The 21692-nt window shown below is 39.6% G+C and overlaps 1 protein-coding gene across 6 annotated transcripts in view; it reads left to right on the forward strand.

The window, feature by feature from the left end:
• Window positions 1-21692, forward strand: part of LOC137236825 (alpha-tocopherol transfer protein-like) — a 360965-nt gene that overhangs the window by 268306 nt on the left and 70967 nt on the right. Inside the window, exon 1 of one of the 6 annotated variants that reach the window (XM_067759851.1) lies at window positions 8377-8436. The exons of the other annotated variants lie outside the window; for them this stretch is intronic. The gene's annotated coding sequence lies outside the window, so the exon portion shown is untranslated. Of the gene's footprint in view, window positions 1-8376; window positions 8437-21692 lie in introns of those variants that run through there. 6 annotated transcript variants of the gene reach the window in all.

The following is a 21692-nucleotide window of genomic DNA, read 5'->3' on the forward strand; positions in this document are numbered from 1 at the left end:
TTATATTTCAGGGCTCTCTCTATGCTTATTACCACCCTATTCAATGCGGTGTCTACCGACTTGCCTTTGGTGTACGCATGTTGTGTTGTGGAGAGCAGCTTTTCATCCACGTTGGACTTAATTTACACATCTATCAGCCTCTTAAAGGTTTTGAGCAGGAGTGATGTTAAGCTAATCGGTCTATAGCCTTTGGGATACACGTGACCGATCTTCTCCGTCTTTGGTAGGAAAGCTACACGAGCAGTTCTCCAAGAGTGCAGTACATGATTCAGTCTTATGCACCCATCGAATATTATTTTAAGCCATTCCACGACCGCTCTACTTGAAACTTGTAGCACAGCCGAGAATATACCATCTGGACCCGGCGATTTAAACTTAGAAAACGTCTTCACTGCCCATTCGACCTTGATATCGGTCACCAAGACCGGCACTACCCGCTCCGTGATCGAAGTGTGAGTGCTGTCTGCTGGCTCTTCTGAACCATCTCCCGATGGCAAATGTGCTTCGAGAAGCACCTCAAGGGATTCCTCACTTTTACGTGACGATTCCCCTTTCTCTTTCTTTACTAGTCCCTGGACTATGTTTCCCCTCGCTTGGAGTTTTCTCAACCGTGCTGTTTCGCTGGAGCACTCTATGTCCGTACAAAAGCTTTTCCATGAGGTTCTCTTCGCCCTGGAAATTTCACGCTTGTAGATCCTCAGTAGATCCCTGTACTCGTCCCGACACGCTTCGCTTTCCGCGGTCTTTGCTAACTTAAACAATTCTTTTACCTGTCTTCTTAGAAGAATCAGCTCATTGCTCCACCATGGCGGCTTTGCTTTTCCCCTGAATCTTCTTAGAGGGCAAGCTTTGTTATACGCAGTCGTAAGCGTCCTTGTTGTTCATTAGACTCCTCCAGTTTCTCCACATTGGCAACCTCTTTGGGTTGTCCCAGTTTTGTTTCTACCTGTTTCTGGAATTTAGTCCAGTTCGTTGACATAGGGTTTCTAAAGATTCCTCCCTTCTCTACCCTCTTTAGGAGTATGCTGAAGCTGATACACGCATTGTCGGAGAAGGATGGTCTATCAAGAACCATCCAATCATACCTTGATATATCACGCTCGGAGCTCAGTGTAATATCCAAAACATTTCTCGATGTTGGACCAATGTATGTAGGGATATTTCTCCTGTTGGCTATCTGCAAATTGGTTTGCAGGATGTAACAAAATAGATATTCGCCTCTCTCGTTTGCATCTGCTTCTCCGCAGGTATTGTGGTGCGCATTTGCATCCGCGCCTATGACCAACCGCCCTTTGCGGCCTTCGTCCTGTACCAACCTCTTGCACTCCATCGGTGGAACCTCCGCAGCATGGGCCATGATGCCAGGATAAATGCCTGCTTATTCCGTTGCTCAACGGCCACCACTACGAGGGCCTCAGTAGTGTAATTAGGCAGCATATATGAATGCAGCTGTTTCCTTACCATTACTACAGCTCGCACCCGTCCTTCAGTTTGCGCATAGTAAACGCCAAATCCGCGCACGCTAAGTCCAGAAACCTTTCCTCCCAATGATAGCCACGGCTCCTGGATCAGCACCACGTCAAACGAACCCTCCTCAAGGGTTAGGAGGAGTTCGCTCGACGCCACTTGACTGTGTTGGAGGTTTATCTGTAGGAATAGCAGCACCATTGGGCTGTTTGTCCACCCCCCCCCCCCCCCCCCCCCCTATCACCTTAGGCTTGACGTCGTCGTCCTCCCCTTGCCCTTTTGGTTTAGAGTGTTCGAAGCACCCTTCAGCCTCTTGTAACTGTTGTGCCGGGTGCTCCTCTGTGCGACTCACTGCACCATCTGGCTGTTTGTCCTCTTCTAACACCTTCGTGGTGACGTCGGCTACCTCCACCTGTCTTTTTTCCCCTAGGATTTTGAGGTCCTTTTCGACTTCACTCACTTCTAGCGTGTTAGGATTTTTATCCTCGGGACTTCTATTCCTGAATCGCATATAAATTTTGCCTGTACCAAAGGACATTTTTCCAAGCTTCGTGTACAATATATCCTCCGCCTGCTTATTTATTTGGAAGATATAGAACTGAGCTTCCTCCGTAGGCCGAGATGCAGTAAGTACCTTCCAATCCATAGTCGGTATGTTCGGATTCTGATTCTGCAGAAGTTGCAGTGTATCCTCCGACTTCATCACGCATGGTATCCATACCTTACCTTGTGGTACCGTGGGGATTTGCGCTTTATCCACCACCTCAAACCGCGAGATTTGCTTTCCCTTATATTTTGAGGAAACCAAGAAAACAAGTTTATTTATTCGTTACTTTAAGAAAACAAGTATTAAATATTAACTTTTGATATAAATTGTATTTCTTTCTTTTAGTTTTAGCTCCGGTTGCTTTTGATATCCATATTAAGAAGAAGTTATATTCGTTATTGATTATAATATCTAATCGATTTTGTATCGATTTCATTTAGTAAGACATTGTTTACATCAATCAACTTTTGTATACATAAGGTTATATGCATGCGGTGGTTACATGCCTTTCCAAAAAAACGAATAGTAATAAAAATAGCTTAAATTAAATATTTACATGATCTTATTATTTTAAGCATATTGACTAATTTACGTGGGTATACGTGAATCTCAAACTATTAACTACGGTGATAAATATTTTTATAATATTGTGTATATATATATATATATTTTTTTATAATTTGTTGCATTTGTTCTTAAGTTTCTGATTATGAATTTTTCTTTTTTCGGTTTCTACTGTTATTTTGTTATCATTTTTTACTCTATGTTTTACACATTTTGGAGCTAGCTTATTTCTTCTATTATAGGCTTTATAAACCGAGGCATCTTCATTAAAATTTCTTGGTTCTATGCGATTCAAGTTAAGCTTGTTTATATTTTTTCCTTTATCTTTAAGACTTTGTTTGAAGATAATTTCAGCAAGCTTTTCGTATTCTCTGGTATGGTTGTTTAAGAATTCATGATTCTTAATGGTGGAAGTATTTGCTGGGAATGGTGTCGATCTGAAATAATGCCCTGTTATTACCTCGAATGGGGTAAGTTTAGTTGAAGAGTGGATGGAGTTGTTATATGTAAGGATCGCTTCATCGAAAATTTCACTAATTGGCTTATTTCTGTCTTGGTATACCACCAATAAATAATTCTGATTATTTCTGTTAAAGTTGAGTGGAATCTTTCAACTGGTGAATTACTGGTTGAATTTTTTGCTGAAGTAACGTGTGCTTTTATATTGTATAAGTTAAGAAATTCTTGAAAAATGGTTGATGTGAATTCCAATGCATTATCGAAAACAAGTTTCTTTGGTATACCATGATGAGAAAAAAAATATTTGAGCTTTTGTATTTTACAGATGCTAGCTCTTGAGGGCAATAAATAAGCGCTTGAGAATTTATTGAATTTATCTATAATTGTTAAAAAATTGTCTTTATGAACTGCATAAACGTCCATGTGAACTACTTCCATTGGTTTTTTGTGGGTTTCACTAAACTCGAACTTTATGGGTCTATTGTTTCTGTCGTACTTAAATGTCATACATATTTCGCAATTCTTTAGCACCTTGGTTATTGAATCTTTCATTTTTGGAAAAAAATATCTTCTTTTCAGATGGTTATATGTTTCGTTCACACCTCTATGATTGTAGTTTCTATGATAGTTTCTTCCTGTTCTTCGGGTTTTACTACATCTGTCACAAGAGTGACACAGCGAACTAGAGTTAACCTACTGTTGCTAAAATACTTAGAGTAAACTTCTTGAACAACTTTGAAGCTTTCATCATCACTTAGAATGGCGATTGTTTTTTTGAATTGGAAAACGACTCTAAGATATCGACGATATCTTTTAATATACTAGAATCGGTTTTCTTTATGGTGTATCTGCGATTTTTCTTAAACAAAATTTTTAAAGATTTTTGAGTTCCACTGTCGTTATGTTTATTTACAATAACCTGATAACGAAAGTCGTTAATCGGACGCTCCGATATAGGTATTCCGTCATTAAGGTTTTCTATGGCGGAGTGTACCGTGTTCGAGTCTAAATTATCTACATTATTTTCAACTGATTCTGTGAGATTTATCTCTATTCTCGACAAGGCGTCTGCGTTACTGTTTTCATTTCCTTTGTTATAAACTACTTCGTAGTCAAACTCCTCGAGCTTAAGTCGCCAACGAACAAGTTTTGAATTAGGGTTTTTAAGGGAAAAAATCCAAGGAAGTGGCTTATGATCGGTAACTATTTTAAATTTTCGGCCTGAAGTACTTGGTCGTCCAAACTATCGCCAATAGTTCCTTTTCTATAGCACTATAGTTTTGTTCTGATTTATTAAGTGTTCTGCTGGCAAAACATATTGGCTTATCTGAGCCGATTGGCCCTTGCGATAGGACAGCACCTAGAGCAACATTACTTGCATCTGTTGTCAGAACAAATGGTTTTTCGAAGATCGTATACTGAAGAATGGGTTAATTGCAAAGAATATGTTTGCATGTTTCAAAACAATTGAGAAAACGGGAGTAGATTCGTATTTTCTGATCTTTTCGTAGGCACTCTGTCAAAGGTTTTGTAAGTTTGGCGAAATCCCTAATAAATTTTCGGTAGTAGCCCACCAAGCCAAGAAATTATTTTATTTGCTTGGGAGTTTTCGGGACCGGAAAATTTTTTATAACCTTTATTTTATCGGGATTGGGTTTTACACCGTTAACAGTCACGATGTGGCCTAAAAATGAAATTTTCTTGCAGAGAAACTCGCATTTATCCATTTGCAATTTTAGGTTTGCTTCCTTTAGCTTAGAGAACACAGATTTTAAATTCTCGAGATGTTCTTGAAGAGATGTTGAAAACACAATTATGTCGTCCATATAGACGAAACATATTTTACCTATTAAGTCACGTGGAATGTTATCTATAACCCTCTGGAATGTCGCAGGAGCGTTTTTCAGCCCGAACGGCATTCTTATAAATTCGTAGTGACCGTAGTCAACCGGAAAAGCAGTTTTAGGTATGTCTTCCTTTTTCACTACGATTTGATAATATCCTGAAGCTAAATCGAGAGTGCTGAGGTACATACTTTTACCGAGTTTATCGAGAATATCGTTTATGTTTGGAAGAGGGTAACGATCATCTATAGTTTTTTGATTGAGCTTTCTATAGTCGACAATTAACCTCCATTTTTGTTTCCCACTTGCATCAACTTTATTTGGAACAATACAAATGGGTGAAGACCAAGGCGAATAACTTGGCTGTATTATGCCATCTTCTATCATTTTCGAAATCTGTCTTTGTATTTCAGCTTTATGCATTTCCGGATATCTATAGGATTTCATATAGATCGGAATGCCATTAGCTGTTTCGATTTCGTGCTTGATATTGTTTGTGAACGTTAGACTTTGGTTTTCTTTAAAAAATATGTCTTAAAAATGTGTGCGTGCTTTCATTAGCTGTTGCTTTTCTTCTGAATTTAAATGGTTAGTTCTTGGAGAGCTCAAAATGCTACATTCGTTTGTACTACCTGCACTACACTGCATTGAATAATTGTGTACTTCTAAGAAACTTTCTTTGCTGAACTGTTCTACTTTTATAGGCTGGTCTACAATAAAATTTTGTTCGGTCTCACAGAAACTAATGACTTCGACCAAGGCGTACCAATCCTGGGCCTTAAGAATTCCTTCGGAATTGCATTTGCTTTTTATGAAAATATCACCTGACTGTATATCTACTGGCAGATTGGCGACTATTTTGGTTCTAGGTGGAAAAATGTATTTTTTTGATATAAAGCTTGGTTTATATTTCTGGCATTTCTGTCTTTGGTGTTTTAGGATAGACTTTTCTAGATCAATAACTGCGCCAAGCTGTTTCAGGGCCTATAAGACCATCGAAGTAGTTCTGAAACCTAAATAAAAGGCAGCGACATTTTTTATTATCGTTGAATTCTTTGAAACAGTTAAATCTTACTTGATTATCGACCATATGAGTATTAAAAACGGTTTTAATTGCAATGGGTTTGATTTTTTCAATAACGTATATATTTACAAATTATGGGTTTATGAACGACATATTACTACCAGTATCTATGAGAAATTTTAGGTTATTATTTTGGCTATCGGCGATATCAATGTAAGGCAAATTACAAGACTGATGTGAGTTAAAATGTACGAATCTAATGGAGTCTCCGAGGATGCTATCTGAAAATTTCCGTCATCTATTTCGTATTTAGTATTGTAGTGGGGCGCAGAAGAGGTGTGAGGGCTAAAAGCGTATGTTTTGCCTTCGTTTGAAAATGTATGCGGGATCTGGATATTCTACGTTAAATACTTTTTTTACCGGGTACTGTGTTGTGTTACGTGGTTGCAAATTGCTATTGGAACGATTTAGGTATGAGTTTCCACTAGACGTATCCACAGGTTCTGGCACATATAAGTTTCTAGATTGCTGATTGGTTCTTCCAAAAATATCGGAAGACCTTTGCGATTGTGGCATTCTACTTAATGATTTTGAAAGGTAGTTTGTGGTGGTTTTGTATTGTTGGGAAAAACTCGTGGATTTATTTGAGTTGAAGGGATGGGGAAAAAAGGATTGTTCATTTGTTGTTGTACGATTGGCTTTAATAGACGCTTCGGAATGTTTTGAGGGTTGGCAACTGAAACTCGCTTTGTAGACTTCTCAAATATTGAATGTTTTGTTCTTCGAGACAAAAACTAAAAGCCTGAGCTATTGAGTTGGGACGCATAGCTCGAATAATGGATCCAAGATTCACTCTAAGTCCAGATAGGAAAACGTTAAGACACATTTCCAGATACAATTTAAGATTCGCTACTCTTACATTTTGATCGCACTCATGCACTTTTAAGGTAGTCGTTAAGCTTGCTAAAATTTCTATAATCTTTGCATACAAATTTTCGACGCTGCCTTTATTTTGCTTAACAAAATGTAGATCTCGAATTAGGCTAGTTTCATTTCGCTTATCGGCATAGTGCGTAATTAAATTGCTTCTTATCTGTGGCCAATCGAGTGTTGTTCCATACATATTAAGAACATCGTTAGCTTCACCGACAATTTTATTACGCACCGACCTTACTTGTGTTTAATTACTGTCAAGATCTGGCAAAAGACTTAATTGCCGTCTTCCAGTGAGTTTTACAGCTCCGGCTAACGCTCAATCCTCACGGGAATGCTCTGGATCATTGAGAGACTTGAGAAGCAGATGTCGTGATATTTTCGCACACGTGAAATGTGATAGGCCGATGTCGCCGCTGTTTTTCATTTAACACATACGGCGAATGGCTAAGCAGCGACATCTATTTTTGAAAAAGTAGGTTTATTAAAGGCAACGTTGCCAAACTAAAGACAAGTAATTAACAAATTATCTGGCTCACAAATTGAACCAGACTTCTATCTGGATTTATCTGGCTCAAACCGTTGTTGTTGCATTTACATGCAAAATTATTTATCTGGCTCAGGCTCTTTGCCACCGGATGATGGCTAATATTTCCTCTACATTATCGATAAAATCGTATAACGATGTTGAGTTGCCTTTAAACTCTGGCACATCTTTTACGGCGTCCGGAATTTTTAAGTGTGCTAGAAGTTGCGTTACATTAGGCTGTGTGTTAAGATTTACACCGTTTGAGCTAGCTTGTCCACCAATGGGAGATGCGTTGGCCCCATTGTTCGCCTCCATCGTTATACTATTTTCACAAATATTACTTATAACTAACTTACTTAAAGGATGTTCCTTATCAAATTCAAGTTGTCTCCGGGTCTTAATAGCTGATTTCATGTGCTCGGATTCGCCAACTTAGTAGTACCTCTTGACTCTTAATTGGAGCATCAGATGGTGAAAATGTGTACTATACGAGATTTCGATGCACCCTCGAAGTTTCATAAAACGATTGATAGTTTTAACTTTGGATGTTCTTAAAAATAATTGCGCGTTGTCGATGTTCTCTCGACGTTGCGATACCGGTGCTGTTATGACTACGAACGGCAATCGAATTTTCTGATATTCTCTTGACGGGCTAATATGCCGGGATTGATTTTATAGGTCCTTAGCCAAAGATTTAATTTCACCTTGGAAAATTGCTCAGCTTAAAACTGTGAAGCTAAGCGAATTTGGAAAAGGGCGACGTGATGTATTACCACAATGGTTTACGTTTGAGGTTAAGGTCATGCACGTTTTTTGCATACGATTTCCTCCTTACTTTTTTTTAGACCGACTGCGCCAGATTTGGTTTCCCTTATATTTTGAGGAAACCAAGAAAACAAGTTTATTTATTCGTTACTTTAAGAAAACAAGTATTAAATATTAACTTTTGATATAAATTTTATTTCTTTCTTTTAGTTTTAGCTCCGGTTGCTTTTGATATCCAAATTAAGAAGAAGTTATATTCGTTATTGATTATAATATCTAATCGATTTTGTATCGATTTCATTTGGTAAGATATTGTTTACAACAACCAACTTTTGTATACATAAGGTTATATGCATAAGGCGGTGGTTACATGCTGTAACTCGCGCGTTCGTGCCTTGACTTTGGAGGTTTGGAACCACTTCCTCCAGCCACCGCAAGCTCACGGTGTTATCGCACGCTATCATCTTCACAACATTATACCACCATGCCCCCCCCCCCCCCCCCCCAAATCAAAGGTTGGAAGGGGCTTACTCAGCTGTTCCCGCATCATCTTAAGCATTAAGCTAATATGCTCCCTTTGTACAGATCTCCACCTTTCAGTAGTCGTCTGTCCGAAAGGACTACCACGATCAACTAGCGCCACAGTCAGTGACTGCTTTGCCACATCACTCATCTTCTCGGGAAAAGCCGGTGTCTTAATGTTAACCCCCTTTGGCACCTCCGAGAGCCGGAGTCTTAGCATTATCTCCCTTTGGCCTATCTCCTAATTCCTTAGTTGCAACTTCCCTCTGACTCGCAGCTTTCGAGGTAGTTGCTACCTCGCTATTGGGACCCATCCGTCTTACAGCTTTGGGCCTACTTGTCTTGTCTATGCGACTGCCCTACCTCGCGGCTCTGGGACTGGATCCTTTCTGCCTCTTGAAAGCAGGCTTGTCGCATTCCGCCGAACGTTGCCTCTTCATTCTGCCGTTCGACGCTTTTTCCTCCTCGTACCGGTTGCAGGACCGAGGGTTTCTCGCAGCAAACCTTTTGAACAGCCTTCGACCTACTTCTACCGCCTCATGGGCCTATTCCAAGCGCTCGATCTCCACTTATGTTGGGTCGACCACTGCTCCCAGTCGTTGGACAATTCTTAGTGCGGCACGGTACTGCGAGAGAGCTCTTTCACCTCCTCTGCTCCGTACCCTTCTCCGCTATTCTACTCCGTTTTCATTTGTGTGCTTTCCCAACACGGAGTTCATTGAATCAGCACTACTCTCTCTCCCCGAGCCGGACGCATCGCTTAATGCGTGTTTGTCGTCCTTGGCGTGCGACTCAGTCCTCCTCTTATCATCGTCCTTATTATAATTAGGTAATGAGTCGTTCATCTTGGTCGTACGACCACCTGCCCGACAAGGCGGGCTCAGCGATCCAGTATTATATACGGGTAAGGTTATCAATACTTCCCGAGGTGGTCCGGTATCTAGAAGGCTCCGTTCGAATACAACCGAATTTATCCCCTGGCTGCAGATCGTCCAATAGGCACGGTCCGCATAACACCCTGAATAAGGTGGTTGGCAGTTATTGGTCACCGACACCCCGCCGCCCTGCTATGAGGCGAAACGGTGCAGATGCCAGTCCCAAATAGCTCCGCCCCAAAGTCGGGCGCTATGGATTTTGGCTAAGCCCTCACACCAACGACAAGGAGCTTGCCCTAGTGAGGGCCAAATTGAAAGGACTTCAACAACAATTTTTCTCTACGGCAGCAGTCGACTACATCGTCAGCTGCAGTAACACCACTGGTTTGGAACTTTGTTTCATTCCACCTCGCGCCCCTCATTTCGGTGGATTATGGGAGCCAGCAGTGCAATCTATGAAAGCGATTCTGATGAAAAACATTAGCAAGCTAACCGAATATATTGTGACGACTATGAGTGACACTAAGTGATACTCACATCCCTAGTCTGATGTTAAGTAAATAAAGTCACAACAACAATAAAGCAGACAGTCACTTGTATCTACATAAACGAATCAATCATTATGTCTACACATATGTAGGTACACGCAGCTGAGAAGCAAGGCACAACCATATGCAGACATCTTATTTGAGATGCTCCTAAATGTAGGCAATTATAATTGTGGAAGTGTCGCTCATACATACAAGCATGGGGTATGAGAGAAGCTATAAAACCGTGCAATTTTAGTTATAGCTGAGAAGTTTGAGAGCTCATGGACAATGCTAGTCGATTCTAGAAGATGCGAACGAGGAAACCAGAGAGTATAAAAGGCCGCAGATGTAGAGGCGCTGGAATTCAGTTTGATTTGAGTTGTCAAGCAGTTACGACTAAGACGATATCTAGCGAGCAATAGCAGTATTATTTTGAAAGTCAGTTTCCTTTAAGCTATCAGTTTGGTTATTAAGCTATTCGTTGCACAGTTTGAAAGTTATTGTGAAGTATTTTAATAAAGGCCATTTTTCCATTATTCAATATTGGAGTTATTTATTCAACAGTTTAGCGACACGAACCTATCAAAAGGGCAAATAAGAGGATTTGCAAGTAAATTCGTTACAATATGAAGGATTGCAAACCGTCATAATAGAAGTAGAAGCGATTCTTACTTCTCGACCGTTAACCACTCTATCCACCTATTCCAAAGATATGAATCCATTGACACCAGGTCATTTTCTAATTGCATTTAATGGTGGGAGAATGTTTGGTCAGATTCAGCACATTGTTCCAGCGCATTATACTTACTTTCATATTTACATACATCATCTCTAATTTAATCATTTACTTACGTCGGTTAATTACATAGCTACGCTGAATCGCTCTCATATCATCATAATATTGTGACAAATATTAACAACATTAAGGGATGCTATTATCTCTAAGCCGATACTAAGCAATAACTTGTATCTACATAAACAAATCAGTCATTATGTCTACACATATGTACATGCAGCAGCGGAGAGATACTCACGAAAGTATGCAATCATCAGCAAAATAGTTCTCACACGTACACATGCATATATCTGAGATGCTCACAAAAGTATGCATCATCGGTCGAAGTATCACTCACTTATACACGCGCATATGAGAAGCTATAAACGTGCATCCGTAGTTATAGCTGGTGAGTTTATAGCTGGTAAACACAGCACAGAGTACAAAAGGAGCAAAAGCTGAGTAAGCAGAATCAGTTTGATTTAATCACGCTATCAGTTGCAAAGTATAAGTGTTATTGTGAAGTAGGGGGCTAAGATAATTGGCTTGGATATCGTAAGTGGTTCCAGACTCTGGATCAGGGACTGTTATCAGTCTTAGACCGGCCATAGTGACGAATGTCACGCGTGATTAGTTATCACGTCCTGCACGAGGTGCCCCTGCTTCTACTGATAATGGCGGATCTAGAGAGGACAACTCCATAAAACCCTGAGTCATAGTGCCGCGCTCAGGGGAGGGAGGATTCTTTAAGAGTCAAGATCGGTACACACCGGTGACGAACGGGATTGTTTGGGGCTTTTGATTATTGACATTAAATTTTGACTTGATGACTTTGGGCTGGTAGGTGCGGTATTCTGCCACCTTAGTAGGTCGTGGTGAAACAATACTGAAATGGCTGGTAGGCTAATGCTGCACCTGCCCACGTCCCGTTAAAACCGTGGGGGCCTCAAGGTACGTTCCGGCTCCGTCGCCGGTAAGTCGGTGGTGTAGGTGCGGTTAAAAATTTTCCCGCTTTGCGTCCGGTCTGGTTCTGAACGCATTACTAATAAGGTAATGCGTCAACCCTCGCGTGGCCCTCTGCGTAGCATAGATAACCACGACACCGTATAAGGGCGACTACACAATCGGCTCCAGAAAGCGGCCTTGAGGGGGGACTTTTTAGAATGGACACGACTAACACGAATCCGCCAAAGATGGGGTTGCGGAAGAAGAGCGGTTTTGATGAAAATCCGTCAAATCAATCTTCAGCATTCTAAGGCGGCTTCCGCGAATTTGTTTCTCAGCCTTGAAAAAGGCGGAGTGGATATAGTCCTTGTCCAGGAGCCGCGACTGAGTAGTATCGGTAGAAAGATTTCTGGATTAAAGACTGGAAAATTCAACACCTTGGTGCATGGGGAGGCAGGTAGGCCTAGATCCTGTGTGTTTGTTAAAAAAAAAGAGATTAAAGATTTTATTCTCTCTAATTTCAGCAATGCTGACGTAACCACGGTCTGCTCGAGCGAGGAAGTAATGAAATGTGGGTGGTCTCAGCGTACATGCCCCACTGGGACGAGGCGGGACCACCACCTGCGATACTGGGCGAAATCACCGCTGAAGTAAGGCGGAGAGGCGTTGGCGTGATCATCGGTGCCGATGCTAATGCCCATCATAGCATCTGGGGAAGCTCGCATACCAACACTAGAGGTGAGTCTTTATTTACTTTTATTGTAGATGAGGGACTTTATATATGTAATAGGGGGAATTACCCGACATTTATTACTGCGGTAACGGAGGAGGTCCTGGATCTCACCCTTGTTAGTAGAGAACTGGAAGGTCGGATATCTGCCTGGAGGGTTCTCAACGAGCACTCCTTCTCTGATTACCGATATATTCAGTTCTAGAAGAACGTCCCAGTAAAATACCAGGAACCCTAAAAGTACTAACTGGGACTTGTATTGCAGGAAGCTGGGAGAGCTATTTCCTGCGGTGCCTACCGTTAGTTCGGACCTGTCCGAATCTGAGATAGACGTTCTGGTGGAAAACTTCATCTCGGAAAGCATAGCGCCTTTCAGCTGTCATGCACATTGAAAACTTACAGGGGGAAGGGCAAGCCGCCCACCCACATTTCATTACTGGTGACGACCTAAGAGCCTCCAGTCGGCGGCTCTTCAACAGAGCCAGGAGGAGTAAATTACCCTCGGACTGGAAGCTCTTAAAGGTGAGTCTGGGGATTTATAAATATAAAATAAGGATGGCCAAGTGAGATGCATGGCGAAGCTTCTGCGAAAACGTAGAAGGCTACAATGAATCCGCGCGGTTTCGAAAAATACTCTATAGGAATCCCGCTCCTCTGGGGTATCTGAGAGATAATGGTGGGGACTGGTCGATGAGTAGCGAGGAGTCCCTAAAGCTTTTACTAGAGAATCATTTTCTCGATGTCCCAGTTGCGCAGGGATCTTCGCCTGCATGGTCGGTGGTCGTTGGCTATGCAGAAGTGCCTGCCATTCCAATACAGGAAAGTCAAATAACCTGGGCTATAGGGTCGTTCAAGCCCTATAAGTCTCCGGGCCCGGATGGAATCATTCCTGCGCAACTTCAAAAGCCTTTGGGGACTTCCTGCCCCGGGTTGGCCATCATCTATACTAACTGTCTCAGACTTAACTATATCCAAGTCTTGGCACACGGTTAGGGTTATTTTCATTCCGAAGGCCGGCAGAAGCTCTCATCTATCACCTAAGGATTTCAGGCCAATCGGTCTCTCGTCGTTGCTTCTTAAGACGTTTGAGCGGCTGATTGACCTGTACCTACGGGAAAGATACCTTGGGGGTTACTGTCGGCTTCAGAGCATGCGTACTGCAAGGGGAGATCTACGGAAACGGATCTCCATTCGATTGTAAAGCAAATAGAGGGGTCCCTAGAACACAAAGAGTATGCGCTGGGTGCCTTTCTAGACTTCGAGGGGGCTTTTAACAATGTCTTATCGGGGGCAATTGAAAGAGCTCTGGTGGGTTTAGGAGTCGAGGCGGCTCTGGTTCAATTTATTAGCAAACTTCTACGCGGCAGAATTGTCGCAGCGGAGTAGGGAGGGGCCATAATTAAGAGGAATGTGTGCAGGGGCACGCCACAGGGGGGTGTCCTCCTCTCCTCTGGGTTGTGGTAGTCAACGAGCTCCTTGTGGAGCTGGAAGCCAGGGGTCTTTTGTCAAGAGCTAAATTTAAGCCGCAAGTTTAAGTTGGCTGATCACTGCAGTGTATTCCAAGCGGAAGTTGCTGAGATTAAGGATGCGGTGGATGGCATGCTATCCAGTGCTACTACGGTTAGGGAATTCAACATCTACTCTGATAGCCAAGCGGCTTTCAAGGCCTTGAGCTCAACTACAGTGCGATCGAGGGTGGTCCCACCTTGCACGTCATTGAAGCACCGGTACTGGTAGTTCCGACTTGGCTGGTCGTAAAAGGAAAGCTGGTGGAGATAAGCAAGGGCAAGTCAGATGTAAAGATCGAAAACTTGCCCCAGCTATTGAAAGTCCTGTGATATCTATCTCGCAAATTGGAAGAAACTCGAGCAGTCTTACCATCAAAGGAAATGTGGATGGCAAGGAGCGTGTACTGACTGTAGATACGGGTACATCTCATTCCTTAAACCGATCTGATTTGGCCAACAGGAGGGTAACGCCATTACCTGAAACAAGGTTGCATACGGTTACTGGCGAATATAACCAAGTCCAGGGAGAAGTGATATGTAAAGTCTTAATTGGGAAGGTCATGGTTCTACCAAAAATTCGTTGTGGCAGAGATTGTTGATGAAGTCATATTGGGAGTGGACTTCTTAGTTGACGATGACATCAGGATCGATATGCAGAGAAGGATTATGCGTTATAAGAACGAGGATGTATCACTCAACTTGAGTTTTGAGAAAGAGTTCAGCAGTAAGCGAGTGCTGGTGGAGGCGATTGGACAAAGACCACCAAAGTCAAAGGCAGTAGATCGGACAAAGTTTGATGGATCGAATGGGCCAAATAAAGCGAAATCAAAAGTACATGCGAGAGAAACACTGGAATTGACAAAACCAAATGGACGCACACAATCGAAGGGAAGAATTTCTCAGAAAGAATTTGGGGGTAGTTTCAAGCCAGGGCACACTACTCTTGTGAAACGTGGGAACGATTCTGATAGTCTACGAAGTAGTTCATTGGCCAAACAACAGAGTGTGAGGGAAAGAATCAGGATAATGATTACTAGGATGAAACACAGGTACGACAAGAACAATAATTCGGAAGGTTTCCGGGAGTGAGATTTGGTACTGCTATACAACCCTCACCGGCGGAAAGGTGTTCCATCCAAATTTTGGTGCAGTTACGAAGGCCCGTGCAAAGTTGTGAAGAAGATCAGTGATACCATCTACCGCAGGCAAACCATTGGGAAACCACGAAATAGAAGGATGGTACATTTGGAGATGCTAGCAGCGTTTAGATCGAGAGATTTGTCTGATCGGAACGATCAGACTTAGGCGCAGGGTAGTGTGACGAATATCAGCAACACTAAGGGATACTATCATCTCTAAGCCGATACTAAGCAGTAATTAGTATATACATAAACAAATCAATCATTATGTCTACACATATGTACATGCAGCAGCGGAGAGATGCTCACAAAATTATGCAATCATCAGCAAAGTAGTTCTCACACATACACATGCATATATCTGAGATCCTCACAAAAGTATGCAATCATCGGTCGAAGTATGACTCACATATACACGCGCATATGAGAAGCTATAAACGTGCATCTGTAATTATAGCTGGTGAGTTTATTGTGGTATTATGCATGATACCTATTTATGTCAATATGTTTGCACTATTATTCATCATATTCTAATACCCTAATATGTCAACGTACTGCAGACCACCCATATTGTATGCACATTACAATGTTGACCTAAATACATTTTATTAGTGTTAGTGTAAATATGTATGTGTAGACTAGATAAATTTGTATAAAAGGGAAGACAATTTTCAAATAAAGAACAATTGCTTTTTAACGCTAACCATCAGCGTGTAAACAATACTTTCTTTTAGTAAACAGTTATTACATTATAGCTGGTAAACAAGTAGTAAATTCTAGAAGAAGAAACGCCTAGAAGTATGCGAACGACACAGCACAGAGTATAAATGGAGCAAAAGCTGAGTAAGCAGAATCAGTTTTATTTAAGCACGCCATCAGTTGCAAAGTATAAGTGTTATTTTGAAGTATTTTCAGAGTAGTCTAATAAGACCATTTTGCATTATTGAATATTGGAGTTATTTATTCAACAGTTTAGCGATCCGAACGTTAGTAGAAGGTAGCAAATAAGAGGAATTTCACTAAATTCGTTACAATATTATATGTACTTGCATTTATTTTAACTAGTGTGTAACCTACAAAGTTACTCGCATTGTATTTATATTAATAATATGTTGATAGGTATGTATGTATATTAAGCTGGGTTGATTTGTATGGACGAAAGTTAACCAATATCGCGCCATCGATTTTTCGATAGGATTTGGGCTCAGGAAAAAAAGTTCCACTACGCATACCCAAAAAAATAATTTTCGGGCCTGCGAAATTTCATTTTTTACTTTATTTCGACTTTGAATTTTAAGGTTTTTTTCACGATCTACTAAAAAAATTTTGATATGTATACCCTGTCCGATCAAAAATGTCTGCATACTAAGTAAAAACAAGTAAGGAAGGCTAAGTTCGGGTGTAACCGACATTATATACTCAGCTGAGAGCTTTGGAGACAAAATAAGGGAAAATCACCATGTAGGAAAATGAACCTGGGGTAACCCTGGATTGTGTTTGTATGACATGGGTATCGAATGGAAGGTATTGAAGAGTATTTTAAAAGGGAGTGGGTCATAGTTCTATAGGTGGACGCCATTTCGGGATATCGTCGTAAAGGTGGACCAGGGGTGACTCTAAAATGTGTTTGTACGATATGGGTATCAAAAGAAAGGTGCTAATGAGTATTTTAAAAGGGAGTGGGCCTTAGTTGAATAGGTTTCGAGATATCGCGATAAAGGTGGACCAGGGGTGACTCTAGAATGTGTTTCTACGATATGGGAATCAAATGAAAGCTGTTAATGAGGATTTTAAAATGGAGTGGGCCTTAGTTCTATAGGTGGAAGCCTTTTCGAGATATCGCCATAAAGGTGGACCAGGGGTGACTCTAGAATGTGTTTGTAATGAAAGGTACTAATGAGTATTTTAAAAGGGAGTGGGCCTTAGTTCAATAAAAAAAAATTTATGTAAGGCGCGATAACCTCCGAAGAGATTTTTAGTTCTATAGGTGGACGCCTTTTTGAAATATCGCCATAAAGTTGGACCAGGGGTGACCCTAAAATGTATTTGTACGATACGGGTATCAAATTAAAGGTATTATTAATGAGGGTTTTAAAAGGGGTTTGGCCCTTATGTGAAGGCGTTTTCGATATATCGACCAAAATGTGGACCAGGGTGACCCAGAACATCATCTGTCGGGTACCGTTAATTTATTTATATATTTAATACCACGAACAGTATTCCTGTAAAATTTCAATGGCTTTTGATTTCGCCCTGCAGAGCTTTTTCATTTTCTTCTACTTAATATGGTAGGTGTCACACCCATTTTACAAAGTTTTTTCTAAAGATATATTTTGCGTTAATAAATCAATCCAATTACAATGTTTCATCCCATTTTTCGTATTTGGTATAGAATTATGGCATTTTTTCACTTTTCGTAATTTTCGATATCGAACAAGTGGGCGTGGTCATAGTCGGATTTCGGCCAATTGTATACCAAGATAAACTGAGTTCAGATAAGTACGTGAACTAAGTTTAGTAAAGATATATCCATTCTTGTTCAAGTTATCGTGTTCACGGCCGAGCGGAAGGACAGACAGATGCGTGGCCTCACCCGATTTCGCCCATTTTCACAAAAAGTTATCGTCATAGAATCTATGATCCTACCAAATTTCAGAAGGATTGGTAAATTTTTTCGACTTATGGCATTAAAAGTTTTCTAGACAAATTAAATGAAAAGAGCGGAGCCATGCCCATTTTGAAATTTTCTTTTATTTTTGTATTTTGTTGCACCATATCATTACTGCAGTTGAATGTTGACATAATCTACTTATATACTGTAAAGATATTCAATTTTTTGTTAAAATTTGACTTTAAAATTTTTTTTTTAAAGTGGTGTTCTTAATCCGATTTTGCTAATCTTTATTTAGCACACATATAGTAATAGGAGTAACGCTCCTGCCAATTTTCATCATGATATCTTCAACGACTGCCAAATTACAGCTTGCAAGACTTTTAAATTACCTTCTTCTAAAAGTATGCGGTGCCATGCCCATTGCCCAAATTTTACTAATTTTCTATTCTGCGTCATAAGGTCAATACCCACCTACAAATTTTCATCGCTTAATCCATCTTTGGTAATGAATTATCGCACTTTCTCGGTTTTTCGAAACTTTCGATATCGAAAAAGTGGGCGTGGTTATAGTCCGATATCGTTCATTTTAAATAGTGATCTGAGATGAGTGCCCAGGAACCTACATATCAAATTTCATCAAAATACCTCAAAATTTACTCTAGTTATCGTGTTAACACGATCGTTTGCTTTCGCTTGTCACTCACTAAAACCAACAGTGAATGCAAAAGGAAAAGTCCATGCTACTTTTTGGGCACATAATAAAAACAATATGCTGCAATGTTAAAGTGACTTGTAATACGTTTTAGTTAGTATTATTAAGTTCCTTTGAACATATATATTAATATTGACAATTTAAATATTAATAATTAATAATAATTAATTAATTATTAATAAATATTGACAATTTAATATACATATATTTTTATACGTTCTACTTAGCTTTATTAATTTTCATAAATTTTTTTTATTGAATAACTTTATGTTTTGAAAATATATATTTCTATCTTTACGTTTACTTTGTTTTATAGTTTTTCCTTAATAATTGTTTTTGTTTTTATCGGCCTATTGATAAATCATTCAAGGTTCGAATCGAGCTCAAGGCCAGAACAATAATTTTTTTTCTAATGATAATTATTGTTATTTTTTAATTTTTCTAAATTTGAAAAATTGTATTTTGTTTTTGGAATAGTAAGTAGAAAATTTTTCAGACAACCTGCCATAGCTGCACAGATAGATCGATTTCGAAGGGTGCTAAGCCTTCATCATCAGTACGCTTTAGGCATGCTGCGCTAACCATTTAGCTATACAGCGGTGGTTTGTTCGACTGGCAAATTTGCTACTTCTATTCCTTTTTACCAACTATATTTATTCAGTGTTGCGCCATCTAGTTCAAATCACTGATAATGCTGGATTTTTGTTTATGGTCAATTACTTTGTTTGACATTCCCAAGTTCTCATGGTTTATTAACAATTGTTTTTATTTTTATCGGCCTATTGATAAATCATTCAAGGTTCGAATCGAGCTCAAGGCCAGAACAATAATTTTTTTAATGATAATTATTGTTATTTTTTAATTTTTCAAAATTTGAAAAATTGTATTTTGTTTTTGGAATAGTAAGTAGAAAATTTTTCAGACAACCTGCCATAGCTGCGCAGATAGATCCATTTCGAAGGGTGCTAAGCCTTCATTTTGGCCTTGAACTCGATTCGAACCTTGAATGATTTATCAATAGGCCGATAAAAACAAAAACAATTGTTAATAAACCATGAGAACTTGGGAATGTCAAACAAAGTAATTGACAATAAACAAAAATCCAGCATTATCAGTGATTTGAACCAGATGGCGCAACACTGAATAAATATAGTTGGTAAAAAGGAATAATAAATGTAAGGCGCGATAACCTCCGAAGAGATCTAAGGCCGAGCTTCTCTTCCAATTTGCGTCGTGCTCCTCTTGATTTTTCCCTACAAATTGGCCGGACGGGACCTACATGTTTTATGCCGACTCCGAACGGCATCTGCAAGGCAGATGAGTTTTCACTGAGAGCTTTTCATGGCAGAAATACAATCGGAGCGCTTGCCAGACACTGCCGAGGGGCGACCCCGCTTAGAAAAATTTTCTTCCAATTGAAAAATCTTATTTCTAAAATTTTGATGTTGCTTTGCCCGGGAGTTGAACCCAGGGCATACGGTGTGATAGGCGGAGCACGCTACCATCACACCACGGCGGCCGGTAAAAAGGAATAGAAGTAGCAAATTTGCCAGTCAAACAAACCACCGCTGTATAGCTAAATGGTTAGCGCAGCATGCCTAAAGCGTACTGATGATGAAGGCTTAGCACCCTTCGAAATCGATCTATCTGTGCAGCTATGGCAGGTTGTCTGAAAAATTTTCTACTTACTATTCCAAAAACAAAATACAATTTTTCAAATTTAGAAAAATTAAAAAATAACAATAATTATCATTAGAAAAAAAATTATTGTTCTGGCCTTGAGCTCGATTCGAACCTTGAATGATTTATCAATAGGCCGATAAAAACAAAAAACATTGATAATAAACCATGAGCACTTGGGAATGTCAAACAAAGTAATTGACAATAAACAAAAATCCAGCATTATCAGTGATTTGCACCAGATGGCGCAACACTGAATGAATATAGTTGGTAAAAAGGAATAGAAGTAGCAAATTTGCTAGTCAAACAAACCACCGCTGTATAGCTAAATGGTTAGCGCAGCATGCTTAAAGCGTACTGATGATGAAGGCTTAGCACCCTTCGAAATCGATCTATCTGCGCAGCTATGGCAGGTTGTCTGAAAAATTTTCTACTTACTATTCCAAAAATAAAATACAATTTTTCAAATTTAGAAAAATTAAAAAATAACAATAATTATCATTAGAAAAAAAAATTATTGTTCTGGCCTTGAGCTCGATTCGAACCTTGAATGGTTTTTCCTTAATGAAAAAGTGGGTTTTATCTGACTAGCTCCACTTCCGCGTTCTTAGTTATACGAATATAAGTAAATATAGTCAGGACTAGCTTGAAATCAAATAACCAAAGTCCTTTTTAATTTCAATCTTCACAGTCCACATTTTCTTTTAGCACACTGTCGGGAGTTTTCACTCAATTTTTACACACACAAAGCCGGCCAAAAGTTGCACGTTGTGCAATTATAAAACTGTACACCTGTTCAAGATTATAATTGTTAACAATATAGGAAGCTGGCTGAAGTAATCTATGTACATAAATTTGCATTTTTTAAGATTAAGTGGCATATAGTTGATGGTGCACCAATTGAGTAATGTGTCCAAATCTGATTGTAAAAGAGACCTTTCTTCGCTTGACGCATAAGATAAAACAAAATTTACATCTTCCTTTGCAAGAGGAAAACTAATTATTATTATTAACTTATTTATTTGGGGGAAATCCAACTGGGTAGGTAGCCCAATATTGTTCTTATGTCATTTAATGATTTTTTTATTTTTATATATATATATTTTTTTTTATGCCAATAGAAAAAAAAATAGCCTTCCAGACACAGTGTAGCATTTTCAACAAACATGAAATATAAAGAAAAAAGCTTATGGCCAGCTAACGTGATTATAAGTCGAATATAGTAAAACTATTAATAAAAAATCACGTTGTTATCATTTGAATTTCATCTTTTATATGAACAAATTTTCAAAAAGTCTTCAAAACGATACAGGTCATATTTTTCATAAAAAAGTGGTCAATTTTGATACCATTAGCTGCAAGACTTTCAAAACTATTGCAGGGGTTCCCAGAAAACAAAAAAATCGTTTTTTTTTTTTTTTTTTTTGTAATGAATAATCTGTACAAAATCCCCCTTTCTCTTTGATTTTGATCCCCCTGATGCGTTTATGCTATTTGACCCAACCGCAACGGGAAGCCTAGTCCATGCAC

This window comes from Eurosta solidaginis, chromosome 1 (assembly GCF_040869045.1).
Source record: "Eurosta solidaginis isolate ZX-2024a chromosome 1, ASM4086904v1, whole genome shotgun sequence".
NCBI lineage: Eukaryota > Metazoa > Arthropoda > Insecta > Diptera > Tephritidae > Eurosta > Eurosta solidaginis.